At 37.6% G+C, this 16042-nt stretch overlaps 1 pseudogene; it reads left to right on the top strand.

Moving 5' to 3' along the window:
* The first annotated feature begins 12525 nt into the window (after positions 1-12525).
* Positions 12526-14260, top strand: LOC121101902 (annotated as a pseudogene).
* Positions 14261-16042: the final 1782 nt, after the last annotated feature.

Below are 16042 nucleotides of genomic sequence, written 5' to 3'. Positions count from 1 at the left end.
GCATATTAGGAAAAGACAATATCAAGATACTGATGCTAAACAGAACATGTTCAGAAAATATATAAGGAGTTACTGCTAAGCATTCCTGTCATGGCAGAGCAGAGGACAGAACAGAGAAAAGACACCCCTGTGGCATAATAGTGAAAAGATGGAGTCTAAAGCCAGACTGCCCAGGTTCAAATTACGGCTCTACCACTCGCTGTCAGCACGATCTTGCACAAGTCACTTAACCTCTGTGGGCCTCTGTTTCCTCATTTATAAAATGGAGTAATTGTAATACCTACCTCTTAGGGTTTCTGTGAGAAGTAAATATATGTAAATTTCTAGAACAGTATCTAGAACAAAGTAAGCATTACGTGTTATCTGTTGCTTAAATTGTCTTGCATTTTAAAAATTTAGCCATGTTTTCAGTTTTAAAATGCCTAAAGATCTATCAAGACCGTCTTTGAATACTACATTATATGGGAATCTAAGTTGGTTTTTGCTAAAATTTCCTAAAGCTTACCATTAGCCATGAAATTATACCTCTCTCCAAAATAATAAAATAAATGAAGCTTTTTCACGATTTTTAAGATTCCCTTTAAACAAATACTATTCATTCCTTTTCTATTGAATAGATTTTAAAAGGTGAAAATACAGGTTTTAAGCGGGCTTGCTGACCGGCTGCCCAATTTGGACTACATGGGTGACTTTGCTGGTAGCTCAGCCTCAAATAAATTGCTAACACTCCAGTTCTTCGTTGGCAGGGTGTTTGAAGATGCCCCTATGCTTTCTTAAGACCTTTTCTTGACGGTGTTTACTTTTTTTTTTAATTGCTAAATTTGGGATAGTTTAAGATTAATGAACATTCAAACGCCAGAAGCCAGATTTTAGCAGTTGTCTTAGCTCGGGCTCCATAAATAATACCAGACTGGGTGGCTTAACACGGATTTATTTTCTCACAGTTTTGGAGGCTGGAATTTGGAGATGAGGGTGCCAGCATGATCGGTGTCTGTTGAGTGCTCTCTCCAGGGTTCCATGGCTTACATGTGTCCTCCCAAGCAATCCAGTGTCTCTTTTTATAAAGGCACTAAGCCCATGACTTCGTCTAACCCTGATTGCCTCCCTAGGGCCCTATTTCCAAATATACATCAAGGATTAGGGTTTAAACATATGAATTTGGGGTGGTGAGCACAATCATTCAGTCCCCACAGGGGTAAACTGAGCAGAGATTAAGAATATTTAAATCATGTATGATATTGGCCTTAGGCTGGTAGACATAGCTTAGTCCTTTTAAGTCACTGTTCTGAGAAAGACCAGCTAATTAGCTGACTCCACGTAGTGATATTTGATAGTAAAAGAGAACATAGAAATCCTATATTGAAAATCTAGGAACAGATCAGAAAAGCAAAATCATGAAAATGTACTAGGCTCTATTTAGAGACACCATTTTGGAAAACACTTCATTTATGTGTACAGTAATGTACTCTTGGGTGTTCAATTTTAGAGTTAAAAAATTCAAGTGCTATCTATATATGCTCTTTGAAAAATTATAAAGGATTTTAAGGAACTTAGCTAAATACTGTTATTCCAGGTTATTTGCAATTTCAAATTACATGAAGTCAAACAAAACCTTTTAAAAAATGAAAATATTTAAACATTTAAAATGCTAACACTTAAAATATTTTACTTTAGAAAGAACATGAGAAATCATATTGACTGACTATTTATTTAACGTGTCTCAGTGATTAAAAACAAATGCGAATCAGCCTCACATTATGAACATCATAAGGATCCCAGGATCTTTAAGCATCAGTGTATTATGAGTTAGAGCCACAGCACTTTTTAAAAAACACATTTCTCAATCATAATGGCATAATGGAAATAAACAAGAGTATGTAGTCTAATACAAGCAGAGTAATTTTACACACAACTTTTCCAATAATTCCTTTAATATAAAACATGGAGTTAACATATAACCAGAAGCAATCAAGTCACTGTGGTGTCATACAGTGCTTTCCAAATGTTAAATCATCAGGCCAGTGCCAATCCAGAAGAGTCCTCATCAGTATGTATACAAATAAGAAATGTGAACAATGAATAGAGTTAGCATCATAAGGCTAAATATATTCAGTTATAAAAACACATCAATACAAACTAAAAATTCAGTATATTCAGTTTATTCTGAGGTTATAATTGATAATTTTAAGAAAGACCCTGACTTAGTTCTATAAAGGGCTCCAAATTACTTTGACATTTTTAAGACCTATGAAATATAAAATTATGAGAATCTTTGGTATAATAGAAAGTACAAGTGATTAGGTGGTCATATAGACTGGATTCAAATCCCCACTCTACTACTTATGATTTGGATGACTTGGGATTAATAATTTAAGAGCTCTGATCCTTAATTTTATCACCCTAAAATGGGTTTGTGAGTAACTACCTTGGAAAGTTCTTTTAAGGATTATGTGAAATTATATTTAGAATGCACTTACCATGGGCCTGTCAGCAGTCGCTTAATCAACCAAGGCTACTATTGCTGTCTTGTTGGTTGGTGGAAGTAATAGTAGCAAAGACAGTAGTATTCACAGTCATGGCTTTTTTATTATTGTTGCGGGAAAAAAAAGCAAAACTTTTTTGTTACCAGTCACACGGAGAATTCCAGAAACAAAAACTGAATATAACATTCTTTCTCAATAATGTACTTCTCTTTGTCAGTTAATGCTATGGCCAGTCACTGTTGCATACATGAATGCATTGTGACTTCTGATTAACTCTTTCCAAATAAGTTCAACTCATATCAGGAGATTAAGCTAACTCACATGTGATTAAGCTAAAACATATGTGACGTTGGTTTCTGCTCTCAGTGCAGTTTTAAACTGTTAAACCCACACCAGCTGCTTTCATAAACCAGCAATTCTAATCATCCAGTATCACTCCTCGAGGCACATTAGATTACAGAAAGAATGCGATAAACCAACACGAATTTTAGATTTTCAGCAGATTTATTTCAATTTCTAATCAAACTCATTCCCAGTGTTTTCCCTGACCACTCTTGGGCAAAGAGATTTAAAGTAAAGAAAATTGCATTCAAAGAATGAACAGATGAAGACTTTGTGCTGACAATCCCAAACCATCTCCTTTTGTTTCTAGTTATCTACAACAGAACTCCTCAAAATGATTGCCTCATCATCTCCATAATTTAAATAGTTTTTAAAAACCACCTGCCCCTCAGTCCAAAATATAAACATGAAAAAAGATCAAGGAGATACCCTACAACTTGCAAAATTATTGAGATTCCTTATGAAGAGAAAAATAACTTGTTCGATTCTGAAGACGGGGACAATACTATGCACTATTAAAAGACTTCATCCAAAAATAATAATAAAACTTAGATAATAGTTACTATGTCGTAAGCACTATTTTCCAAGAGTTTAACATGTATTAATTCATTTAAGGTACACAGGAATTCTGAGAAATGGATGATACACTTATACCCCATGTTTCAAATAAGAAAACTAAGGCATAGGAGGTTCAGTGTCATGAGATGGTCAATGGTAAAGCCAAGGTTCAAACGCAACAGTTTGTCCCCTTGACTGCGCACTCTTAATGCTTATTTTTATAATGTTCAAAAACTATAAAAATCAAGAATGACATCCAGAGATTATCTTAATATAAAAGATACCTAAGTGATTGTAACTCTCGTTTTTTTTGTATATTGACAAGATAGTTAAAAAAAATCACAGTTGTCGCTCCCACTAACAGTTGTTACAAACAAAGCCGCTCCTTAATAAAGTAACTTGAGCTTACTTAAAATGTCAACTTTTTAATTTCATTCTCTCTCCTGTCTTCACTCTTGTCTTCCCTATCTTTTCAAAAGAGACTTCAAGTGTCTGTTTCCAATTTCTTCTATGTTCCCACTCTGAATTGTCTTCTTATGTTTGCTGGTTTGCAATTGCTATTGATGTATTTTTTTCTGAAATAATAGAAAATAGTAAAATTTTATTTGACTGTTTTTAGGCTATTTCTTAGTCTTTTCTGCGGTTTGTTCCAATTTTCCCCCTCTCAGTGAGCGTGCTTGTTTAATTAGCTTAGATTTACTGGTGAATCTTAGAATGTCTAAATGAATAACCCAGGTCATCATTCCTGAAAAAGTATGAGATACTGAAAGAAGAAAATACCCTCTCTTTGCTACTTTCCTTATTCACTCCAACCCCAACCTCTACTCTTACCCCAATCCTAACCCCATCTCAAGGAATACAGTAGCTAGAGCTTCACCTATTTTTAAAGTACAAATAGAGAAAAGAAGAAATAATTTCTGTGTTTGCATTGCCATTTTAGCCTGAATATTTGAAGATGTCTGGCTAATACATGCACTTGACTCAGGTAAAAACACTCTGGTTCAATATATACCATAGTCAAGGGAAAATTAATCAAGGAATATTTAAGAAGAGCCACACCTCTAATATGTAGATCACATGAGGATGGACATGCTTAGGTGAGAAAATGCCAAATCTTCCCTTATGATATAAAGTGACAGTGTGCAAAAGCACTTACTGATTTTCATCTGTTAAATTCATTATCTTACACAATGGTCTTTCCAGGTAAATCAGCAGAGGGACGTAAAATTGCATAAATTTGTTCACCAGGTTGTAAACGTGCCAGAGTAGCTGTTTTTTCGGGTATCTGAGTTGACCCAAAAGCTGAATGCTCACTTGTGCTGGTAAGTAATAAAATACTCGTGCCTGGACCTCACTCTGGTCAGGTGCCAAACTAATTATCTATTACCTGATATTGTCCAGAGAGCTCTTTACATACTTGTGATGCAAGCAGGTAAAATACTTAATCCTTCCTTCAAATACACTAATCCACCATCAGCCTAGATATAAATAAAACTAATAATGGCCATAATTTTAAAGCAAATTGCCACATAAGGTCACTGACAAAGTGTTGAGGCATTGCTAGTGACCAAGTGGAACGTTGGTGCTGTCATTTCCCATACTCGGAAGCAGTATATGGAAAGAAAGGAGGGAACAAAACAATAAGGTTAATTGATCCAGCAATACGATAACGGACAAAAGAAGAAAACAGGTCTTCTTATGTTGTGTTCTTTCTTTGTTATTAAAAAAATAGTTCAAGCTTACATAATTGGGAACGAGGGAACCAGGAAGAGATTGGAATCATGTGACTTCTTACACTGCTTTTTTCATCCCTCATTGCACTAAATAGCTGTTTCTTTTTACGCCACACTGAGTACAGCTGTGTTTAAGCCATTATAAAATCACAAATAGTATTTATGCAAAAGGAAAAATTCTGAAGAGATCCAAATAAGGCTGCTGTTTATTTGCTTATGAATTAGTGAAGAAATATGAGTGTTATCTCTTTCTTTCTTCAGTTTAATAAACTTGCAGGCAACTGTGAATACAGGAAATATACTGTAAGGTACACTTAGTAAAGGCAATAACTAGGAGAGGCTTTGTGGAGCTTGGATTATACTGAACGAGCCTTGAAAAAACATCAGTCAGGTCCTGTATGGATTGGTCGTTTGGTCATAGTTCCTCCTGGACCATACGAGGTGCTTGTTAGCACATAAGTTTTACATTTTCCTAAATTAAACATACTATTTTATTTTAAATACAAAATATTTTGTGTTGTTTATATTGTACAAATACCATTGATTTCTCATTCTTTATTTTTTAATCTCTTACACATGTATTGATTTAATCCTAAACACCAAGTAATATTACATAATACTGCAGAACTCTAGGCTTGCAAGTAACCCCTCTAATAATTCAGTTGAACTGGAGACTTAAATAATAAAAATAGACTTAAAGGCATTAAGAGATGGAATGAATGATAACTTAAATTTCTCACCAATTTAACCAATTTACTTAGTTAGGCAATGTCTAGGTTGGAAAATGATATTTAGGACGGATTTTACTTTATTTTGTGAGTTTGTGTCATTTTTCAGTGACCAATAATCGTGCTCCAAATAGACCTCGTTAGCTACCATACTGCCACTGCACAAAATTATGTGTCGTTTTTAATATAGCTTTTATCGATACGAATTTTCTTTTAGAATGGCAGTAAGAAAGGAGTGCATACCATCCAAGTAAATGAGTAAGTTCTAGTTAATCATTTTTAAAATAAAATATGAGTCATATTTAATTTTAATTTATTGACTATAGAGGCACTATTGAAGATACATGGTAGAGATTGATTGCAGATGACTTATGAGAAAAGGAGTTGATAGAGAACCCAGAGATGGACCCTCAACTCTATGGTCAACTAATCTTTGACAAACTAGGGAAGAATAGCCAATGGGAAAAAAACTGTCTCTTCAACAAATGGTGTTGGGAAAATTGGACAGCCACATGCAGAATGAAACTAGACCATTTCCTTACACCATACACAAAAATGGATGAAAGACCTAAATGTGAGACAGGAATCCATCAAAATCCTATACAGGCAGCAACTTCTGTGACCTCCGCCACAGCAACTTCTTGCTAGACACGACTCCAAAGGCAAGGGAAACAAAGGCAAAAATCAAGATGAAAGGTTTTTGCACAGCAAAGGAAACAGTCAACAAAACCAAAAGACAAACGACAGAATGGGAAAAGATATTTGCAAATGACGTACCAGATAAAGGGCTAATATCCAAAATCTATAAAGAACTTATCAAACTCAACACCCTAAAAACAAATAATCCAATCAGGAAATGGTCAGAAGACATGAAGACATTTCTCCAAAGAAGACATCCAAATGGCCAACAGACACATGAAAAAGTGCTCCACATCACTCGGCAGCAGGTAAATACCAATCAAACCCACAGTGAGATACCACCTCATCCAGTCACAATGGCTAAAATTAACAAGTCAGGAAATGACAGATGTTGGCGAGGATGTGGAGAAAGGGGAACCCTCTTACACTGTTGATGGGAATGCAAGCTGTGCAGCCACTCCGGAAAACAGTATGGAGGTTCCTCAAAAAGTTGAAAGTAAAGCTACCCTATGACCCAGCAATTGCACTATTGGGTATTTACCCCAAAGACACAAATGTAGTGATCTGAAATGACACCTGTACCCCGGTGTTTATAGCAGCAATGTCCATGATAGGCAAACTATGGAAAAAGCCCAGATGTCCATCCACAGATGAATGGATATAGAAGATGTGGTATATATACATATATATATATATGTATACACACACACACACACACACACACACGTACTATGGAATACTACTCAGCCATCAAAAAAATTAAATCTTGCCATTTGCAATGATGTGGATGGAACTGGAGGGTATTATGCTAAGCAAAATAAGTCAGTCAGAGAAAGACAATTATCATATGATCTCACTCATGTGGAATTTAAGAAACAAAATAGAGGGTCATAGAGGAAGAGAGGAAAAAATAAAACAAGATGAAATCAGAGCAGGAGACAAACCATAGAGACTCTCTTTTTTTTCTTTTTAAAGATTATATTTATTTATTTGACAGAGACAGCCAGCGAGAGAGGGAACACAGGCAGGGGGAGTGGGAGAGGAAGAAGCAGGCTCCTAGCAGAGGAGCCTGATGTGGGGCTCGATCCCAGAACGCTGGTATCACGCCCTGAGCTGAAGGCAGACGCTTAACGACTGAGCCACCCAGGCGCCCCCATAGAGACTCTTAATCATAGGAAACAAACCAAGGTTGCTGGAGGGGAGGTGGGTAGGGGGATGGGGTAACTGGGTGATGGGCATTAAGGAGGGCATATGATGGAATGAGCACTAGGTATTATATAAGACTGAATGATCACTGACCTCTACCCCTGAAACTAATAACATACTACATGTTAATTAATTGAATTTAATTAAAGAATAAATATGGAAGAGGGAAAAAAAGAAAAGAAAAAAGGAGTCATAATAATCCACTCTTCTAAAAAAGTAGAAAATCATACACTTTCATAATAATGTCTCAGGATGTAAATTTTGGTTGTAAATTAATTGGTTCATTCAATATTTCCTGAATATCACCTCTCCTTCAGACACTATGGCTAGGCCTTGAGTCTGTAACAGTGAATCAAACCCAGAACAGTGCACTACAGAAGTAAATGTCTGCAGTCAATAGAAAAATGACATAAGAAACACAGATGGTGACTACACTTACTGTGGTGAGAACTGACTAATGTATAGAACTGTCAAATCACTATGTCGTACACATGAAACTAATGTAACATTGTGTATCAACTATACTTTAATAATAATCTTTTTAAAAAGTAAGTGCAAGAGAGTTGGAGTCGGGAAAGAAGAAATATCTGGGTAGGGGCATCAGCCTTTCCTGGAGGAGGAAGCATTTAAATTGAAACTTGAAAGATGGTTCAGATAATTAGAGAGAGGAGGGCTTTCTCTGGGATTATAATTAACGTTGTATGCAAAGGCGGGAGGTAAGAATTCAGGAAATCTGCAAGGAACCTAGGGAATTCTCTTGTGGTATTGTATATAGACTCATCCAGTCCTTTATGCCTCTTAGAGGAGATTAGGGGTTCAGGATTTCTATGCAGTTCAGAAATGTGGGAAAGTCCTCCATTTCTTCTTCTTTATAAATTATTTTCTCAGTTAATTTTTCTTTTCATCCTCACAAGCATATCAGCAAGGACAATCCATTCTTGCCCTGCTCCAATCTATTTTTTTGCATAGCAGCAGCTGGAGAAAAAGATGTGAGCATTTCTCTTCTCTGTTTAAAATTTATCAGTGTTTTGGGGGCACCTGGGTGGCTCTCAGTCTGGTAAGTGTCAGACTCCTGATTTTAGCTCAGGTCACGATCTCAGGGTTGTGAGATTGAGCCCCGCATGGGGTCCCGTGAGGGGCGCAGAGCCTGCTTAAGATTCTCTCCTTCTCCCCCACCTCTCTTTCTTTCTCTCCCTCTCTTAAAACACCACCACCAACAACAACAAAATCAATGTTTTGTTTTTTCACAGTTCCGGAAATAAATAAAATCTAACAGAGTTTTATCTGACTCAGATCCTCTGAAAAAGTTCTTCCCTCTTCCTAAAAATTTCTCCTAAATTTGCCACACTAGTTAGCATCATTCAGGTACCAGCTAAATGTCAGTTTCTCAATGATTTCTTTCCTGACTCATCTAATCTAAATAGGCTTTCCTTTTTATTCTCTCTTGTGGTACCCGATCCGTTTTCTTCTCTTTGCTTATCACGACTTGCATATTCATTTTTGCATTTACTTATATGACGACTCTCATTACCCCTTCCTGCATTTTCTACCCGGCTAGGCTGAAAGCTCCATTAGAGAAGGCATCAGTCTACACGTGATTCACCCCTGCAGACCCAGTGCTCACATAGTGTCTGAAGGAAACACAGGACACAATAGCTAAGTATGCATTTAATTATTTTTCAACTGAAATTCACATCCAGGATCATAATAATTAAAATACATAATATTTTTTCTTTAAAAAGTGGCTTATTATGACTCCTGTTTTCATTAAAATATAAGCCTGGATTTTTACTTTGCAATTAAAAGGGGAAATTTTTTCTTGATTATCAAACTTTCAAAATAAATGTTATAAGTTGATTTGATTAGCAATTCTCTTTCTATATTCAGCTTTACTCTCCACAAAATCTGGACCTCCAAAGCAGTAAGTCTTTAAAATTATAACAATACATTTCCTTCTTCATCCCTGGAAAGCTATAGAAAATACACACACACACACACACACACAGAGAGAGAACTATGTAATTATAAAAGTTGACATCCCATTTGATTCTTCACACTATTACCATAAAATATGGCTAAAGTGAGGGAGGCCACCATCGGGATGAAAATGAGGGTAGTGTGAGGAAGATGGATGCTAAAATTCTATTGCCGGTTCTATTCATAGAGTGTGGCAGACTGGAGTTTCCACCAATATCTCCCACGTCACATTTTCATCCACAGCAAGACCTTTACTCTGATCGAAAGGTGGGGGCGAGGAACTGCCACCTGAATGTATGTAGGCTTCGTACTGAGGGTTAGGATAAGCTGCATGACTTCCGATGCCAGGGCAGAAAAGGTGATCCCGTTTGTATCTTGTTATCTGGAACTCTTGCTCTTGGAGTCCTGAGCCAGCATGTACGCTGAAGCCGCCATGCTATTAAGAAGCCAAGCCACTTGGAGAGACCAAGCATAGGCACTCTGGTTGGCAGCCCCAGTCTGGATTCTCCTTGTCCAGGGATGAGGTATTCAAAGAAACAAGCCTTCAGATGATTCCAGCTCTATTTCTCAAGGCAGCCGCAGCCTGTCGGTCTTCCCCGCGGTGGCCCTAGACAGAAGCAAGCCTTCAAGGTCGTCCCTTTTCCGAAGTCCTACCCAGAGAATCCACGAGCATACTAAAATGTTTGCTGTCCTACATTGCTAAATTCGGGGTGGTCTGTCAGAACAAATAACCATGACATATAGTCTACTGCTTTCACTCACAGGCAAAGAAACGGATCTAGATACCGCAAGCAAGTCCGCTGCCAGAAAGGAACAAATCGTCGGTTTATATGCGTACGTGGATCAATAAATATGGAAAGCGATTCAGCGAGACAAAAGTGCAAGCTCCAAGACCGAAGAGAAGGACACAGGAATTAGTAGGCATGTTCAGACAACGTTCCAATTAGGAGAGAGGGACCCCCTGAACTAATCAAGTCGGAGCAGTTCTGAGCAGTGAGCCAGCCCCTGGGGAGGGGGTCTGGCAAAGAGAGATGTAACGTCCCCGTTTGCTTCTAGTCTGTCATACCTGTATGAGCAGTGCTGCCATGCGGCTCTAGAGATGCTGAACCAGGACCAGAACTTCAGGTCTTACTGTGTCTGTCTCCATCTCTGTCTCTGTCTCTCTCTCTCTCTATCTTTGTCTCTATCTCTGTCTCTGTCTCTGATCTCATTCCTTTTTGAATAGCCTGGCTGGATTTTTACAAATTTTCAAAAAAACAGCTTTTGGTTTCTTTTACCTCTCTAGTTTTTTTTCAACTTTTTTCTATTTAATTGCTTTCTGGTTCATATTTCTTTCTATCTTCTACTTCACTCTGTGTTTAATGTGCTCTTCTTTTTCCAGATTTTTTTTTTTTTTTGGAAGATTAGATCACTGAGAAGTGCTTCTACTTCAATTAGAAATATTTGAATCGCTCCTTTCCCTTGTCATTTTTTCAAAATTTTTAAGAAAGAAAAAAATTGTCAGATAAGATACTAAAAAGGAAACTAAACGCAATAGCGTTCTATAATTATGAGCTCGTCGATACTGTGTTCATGGAGAGGTTTTGATCGTCACTTGGACTCCTTTAAACACATGAGTCTATATGTAAGAAAATAAAACATGTTTTTCTAAGTTACATCTTCAAAAATAAGACAATGATTAACAGCAACAGGAAAGATAGAAAAAAAAAACAGTTCTGACAAGTTCAAGAAGGACCCTTGTGCTTTCATTTTCAAAACTCACCACAACTGCAAACTATGCCAAGAGGCACAAGTTCCTGCAGCTCGTTGTCCGGAGTCCAGCAAAACATGCTGTTTCCTCAAAGCTACTGTCCCTTTGTAGGGTGTTGATATGCTGGGGTAACTACTGAGGCAAAAAGAATATCAGGGTTAGCGTTTTATTCATCCTTTTATTAAACATCGGTTATGTACGTGGCACTACACAAGGCGTTGTATAAACTACAAAATTAAAAATGTCTTTCTTTATGAGGTTAAAAGGTGACTAGAAATAACCGGAGGGAAGTAAGTAGAAAGGGAGATTATTCGGAGCTGAGTATTAATCATCTACGGAGCATTCATTCGTTGATGGTGACTGAAGAGACATCTGCTAAAACCGTGCGCTGTGGAAAGTTTGAAGTGCACACAGTTAGGATTTGCTATAGAAGGAATGGAGGGCAAGCCAGTCCTGGGGAAGTGTGTCCCCTCTCTAAGAGCCCCTTCGCTGCTTCTTTCTGTACCCAATGTAGAGAAAAGATTTAAATTTATTGATTCCAAGCCTTCTACTTTTAATCCTCCTTTCTCACCACTCTACTTACTCCTGCCTGGACAGATTCATCTTTTCCTCTGTTCTTAAAAAATAGCTATATTCTAGTTTCCCTGAACTCTAGGTGTTAAAGATTCTTCTTCCTAAGGACTCACCACAGGCATACCTTGTTTTATTCGTGTTTTGCTTTATTGTTCTTCATAGATGCTGAATAGTTTTTTTAAAAAAAGAAGGTTTGTGGCAACCCTGTTTGGACTGTCTGTTGGCTCCATTTTCCTAACAATCTGCTCACTTTGGGTCTCTGTGTCACATTTTAGTAATTCTCACAATATTTCTATTCTTTTCGTTGTTGTTATATTTGTACTGTGATCTGTGATCAGTGATGTTTGACGTTACTATCATAATAGTTTCGGGACACCACAAACCATGCCCACATAAGACAGCAAACTTAATCAACAATGCTTTGTATGTTCTCATTCCTCCACCAACCAGCTTTTTCCCCATCTGTCTCTGTCCTCAGGCCTCCCTATTCCCTGAGGCACAACGATATTGAAATTAGGCCCGTGAGTAACTCTACAATGGCCTCTAGGTGCTCAAGCGAAAAGAAGAGTTGTATGTCTCTCACTTTAAATCAAAAGCTAGAAATTATTAACCTCAGGGAACAGGGCATGTTGAAAGCTAAGCTAGGCCTAAAGCTGGGCCTCTTGTGCCAGTTAGCCAAGTAGTGAATGTAAAGCAAAAGTTCTTGAAGGAAATTGGAAGTGTTATTCCAGGGAATGAAAGAAAGCAAAATATAGCCTTATTGCTGAAATGAGTGGTCTGGGTAGAAGATCAAACCAGCCATAATGTTCCCTTAAACTAAAGCCTAATCTAGAGGAAAGCCCAATCTCTTCAATTCTGTGAAAGCTGAGAGAGGTGAGAAAGCTGCAGAAGGAAAGCTTGAAGCTAGCAGAGGTTGGGTCATGAGCTTTAATGAAAGAAGCCGCCTCCATAACATCAAAGTGCAAGATGGAGCAGCAAATGCTGGTGTAGGAGCTGCAGCAGAAGTTCATTCAGAAGATCTGGCTAAAATTATCAATGAAAGTGGCTACACCGAACAACAGATTTTTCAATTCAGACAAGACAGCCTTCTTTCTATCGAAAGCTGCCATCCTGGACTTTCAGAGCTCGAGAGAAGTCAATGCCTGGTTTCATAGCTTCAAAGGATGGGCTGACTCTTTTGTCAGAGGCTGATGCAGCTGGTGACTTTAAGTTGAAGCCAGTCTTCATTTATCTCTCTGAAAAGCCTAGGGCCCTGAAGAATTATGGTAAGTCTACTCTGCCTGAGCTCTATTAATGGAATAACAAAGCCTGGATGACAACACATCTGTTTACAGCACACTTCACTGAATATTTTAAGCCTACTGTTGAGACCTACTTCTTAGGAAAAAAAAAAAAAAGATTCCTTTCAAAATATGACTGCTCATTGACGATGCACTTGGTCACCTTGGAACTCTGATGGAGATGGACAACAAGATTCACATTGTTTTCATGCCTGCTAACACAACAACCATTTTATAGCCCATGGATCAAGGAGTCATTTTGACTTCCAAGTCTTATTGTTTAAGAACTACATTTCATAATGCGGTAGCTGGCCTAGATAGGGATTCTTCTGATGGATCTGGGCAAAGGCAAAGGAAAAACTTCTGAAAGTGATTCATTATTCTAGATATCATTAAGAACATTCATGATTCATAGGAAGAGGCTAAAATATCAACATTACGGAAGTTTGGAAGTAGTCAATTATAACCCACCTGGGTGACTTTGTGGGGTTCAAGACCTCAGTGGAGGAAGTAACAGCAGATGTGGTGGAAATAGCAAGAGAACTAGAACTAGAAGTGGAGCCTGAAGAAGTGACTGACTTGCTGCAATCTCACAGTAAAACTTGAGCAGAATAGGAGTTGCTTCTTAGGGAGGAGCAAAGAAAGTTGTTTCTTGAGATGGAAACTACATCTGATGAAGATGCTGTGAAAGTTGTGGAAATGACAAGAGGTGTTTAGAATAGTTGATAGAGCAGCAGCAGGGTTTGAGAAGACTGACTTCAAATTTGAAAAAAGTTCTGTGGGTAAAAGGCAATTATTAAACAGGACCAAGTTGTACGGAAAATCACTCGAGAACAGAAGAGTTAATCCATGTGGCAAACCTCACTGTTGCCTTAAGAAATTGCCACAGCCACCCCAGCCTTCAGCCATCACCACCTTGATCAGTCGGGAGCCATCAACATCAAGGCAAGATCCTCCATCAGCAAAAAGATGATGACTCACTGAAAGCTAAGGCGATGGTCAGCATTTTTTTTTAGCAATAAGGTGTTTTTTAATTAAGTTATGCACATTTTTAGACATATCATTGCACACTTAATGGATTACAGTATAGTGTAAATATGACTTCCATATTCACTAGGAAAGCAAAAAAAAGTTATTTTATTCACTTTATTGTAATACTTTATTGCAATAGTCTAGAACAAACCTACAGTATCTCCAAAGTATGCCTTATGTCTTGCTTTATAGTTATCAAAAATCCAAACTGCTCCCAATCTTCGTTTTTTCCATTGTATTCTTATGTATCTTCACTGCCCACCCCCTACTTTACAATACACCCACGCACACACACTTGTTTGCTTTTGGCTTATCATATACTTCCTAGTTCAGTTAATGGCATCGAATTCCACTCTGTCACTCTGAGTAGCAACATCAAACTCATTTTGGGTTTCTTCCTTGACTTCATTATCTATCCAATTAGTAATCAATTTCTGAGTATTCCACATCATCTGATTGTTTGACTGCTACTGTCTTGGTTCAGACAGTTGCCATCTTACTATTGCACTAACTTCTTGTTCATTTTCATGCAAATATATTCTCTTTCATTTCAATCCATCCGCTAGGGCGATGGTCAGCAAACATTTCCATAAAGGACTAGAGTATGTTGGGTTTTGTAGGCCATAGGTCTCTGTCTACTCAGTTCTGCTGATAGAGACGAAAACTGAGATACACAATATATAAATTCATGGGCATGACTATGTTCCCATAAGACTTATTTACAAAGACAGATGGCATGCCAGATTTGGCCCATTTGGTGTAGTTTGCAGGCTCCTGCAGCAGGATTTTGTTCTAAAAACTGAATCTGATCATAACTCTTAATATTTTCTGTTGAATTACCTTATCTATAGGAATATTTCCCAATAATAAGTTCCATAGAGTCAAATGGGATTATAAACATGCAAAACACAAAATTATCTGTACTATATTAAACATGCAGTTAGCACCATATTCAACTGACAGGAGAATTTTTTGCATGAGTTCTATCTTTGTACATATTAACTTGTGCTTTAGTAGCAAAAATAAAGGCATAGTAAGAAATGAATAATTTGTCTTTAACTGTTATTTAATTTTTCAAGATTTTATTTATTTAGAGATAGACATAGCATGAGCAGGAGGAGGGGCAGAGGCAGGAGAGGAGAGAATCCTCAAGCAGACTCCTAACTGAGCGTGGAATCCGACATGGAGCTGAATCTTATGACCCTGAGATCACCACCCGAGCCAAAATCAAGGGTCAGGTGCTTAACCAACTAAAGCCACCCAGGTACCCCATAGCTGTTATTTTAATAATGGTTTAAAATTACTTTATTGTGGAATGATATTTTTTAATAATCCATTGTATTTTTTATTAATAATTATTCTTCAAGTTCTTCACCCACTCAGGTTGAAACATGGTTCATGGAAAGGGCAAAACTCAGCCAAGACAAGATCAAGTATTTGTTTGGTTTAAACTCTCAAAATAATCTTTTGAAGTTCATTTTAAGTACAAAAATTGTAAAAGATATGCCTTTCATCTGTAAGAGTCAGATTGTGTTGAGAGGAAAAAATGATATACAGATTTATAATGCTTTGAAATTTGGGTCTTAGCTGATCCTGATGAGATTGCATCTCCCAGGGTAAGCTAATCCCTAGAGATAGCAAGGGACTCCCCTGAGATGTGTCTTTTATGTGCAAACGGACCAATCCAGAGTTCAGACCCAGCTATATCTTCTTTATCAAACTCTCACAGGCTGAGCCACTC

The sequence above is a fragment of the Ursus maritimus genome, unplaced genomic scaffold (genome assembly GCF_017311325.1).
Source record: "Ursus maritimus isolate PB19 unplaced genomic scaffold, ASM1731132v1 scaffold_11, whole genome shotgun sequence".
Lineage (NCBI taxonomy): Eukaryota > Metazoa > Chordata > Mammalia > Carnivora > Ursidae > Ursus > Ursus maritimus.
The sequence above is the reverse complement of the archived record's forward strand: the minus strand, read 5'-3'. Positions and strand labels throughout refer to the sequence as shown.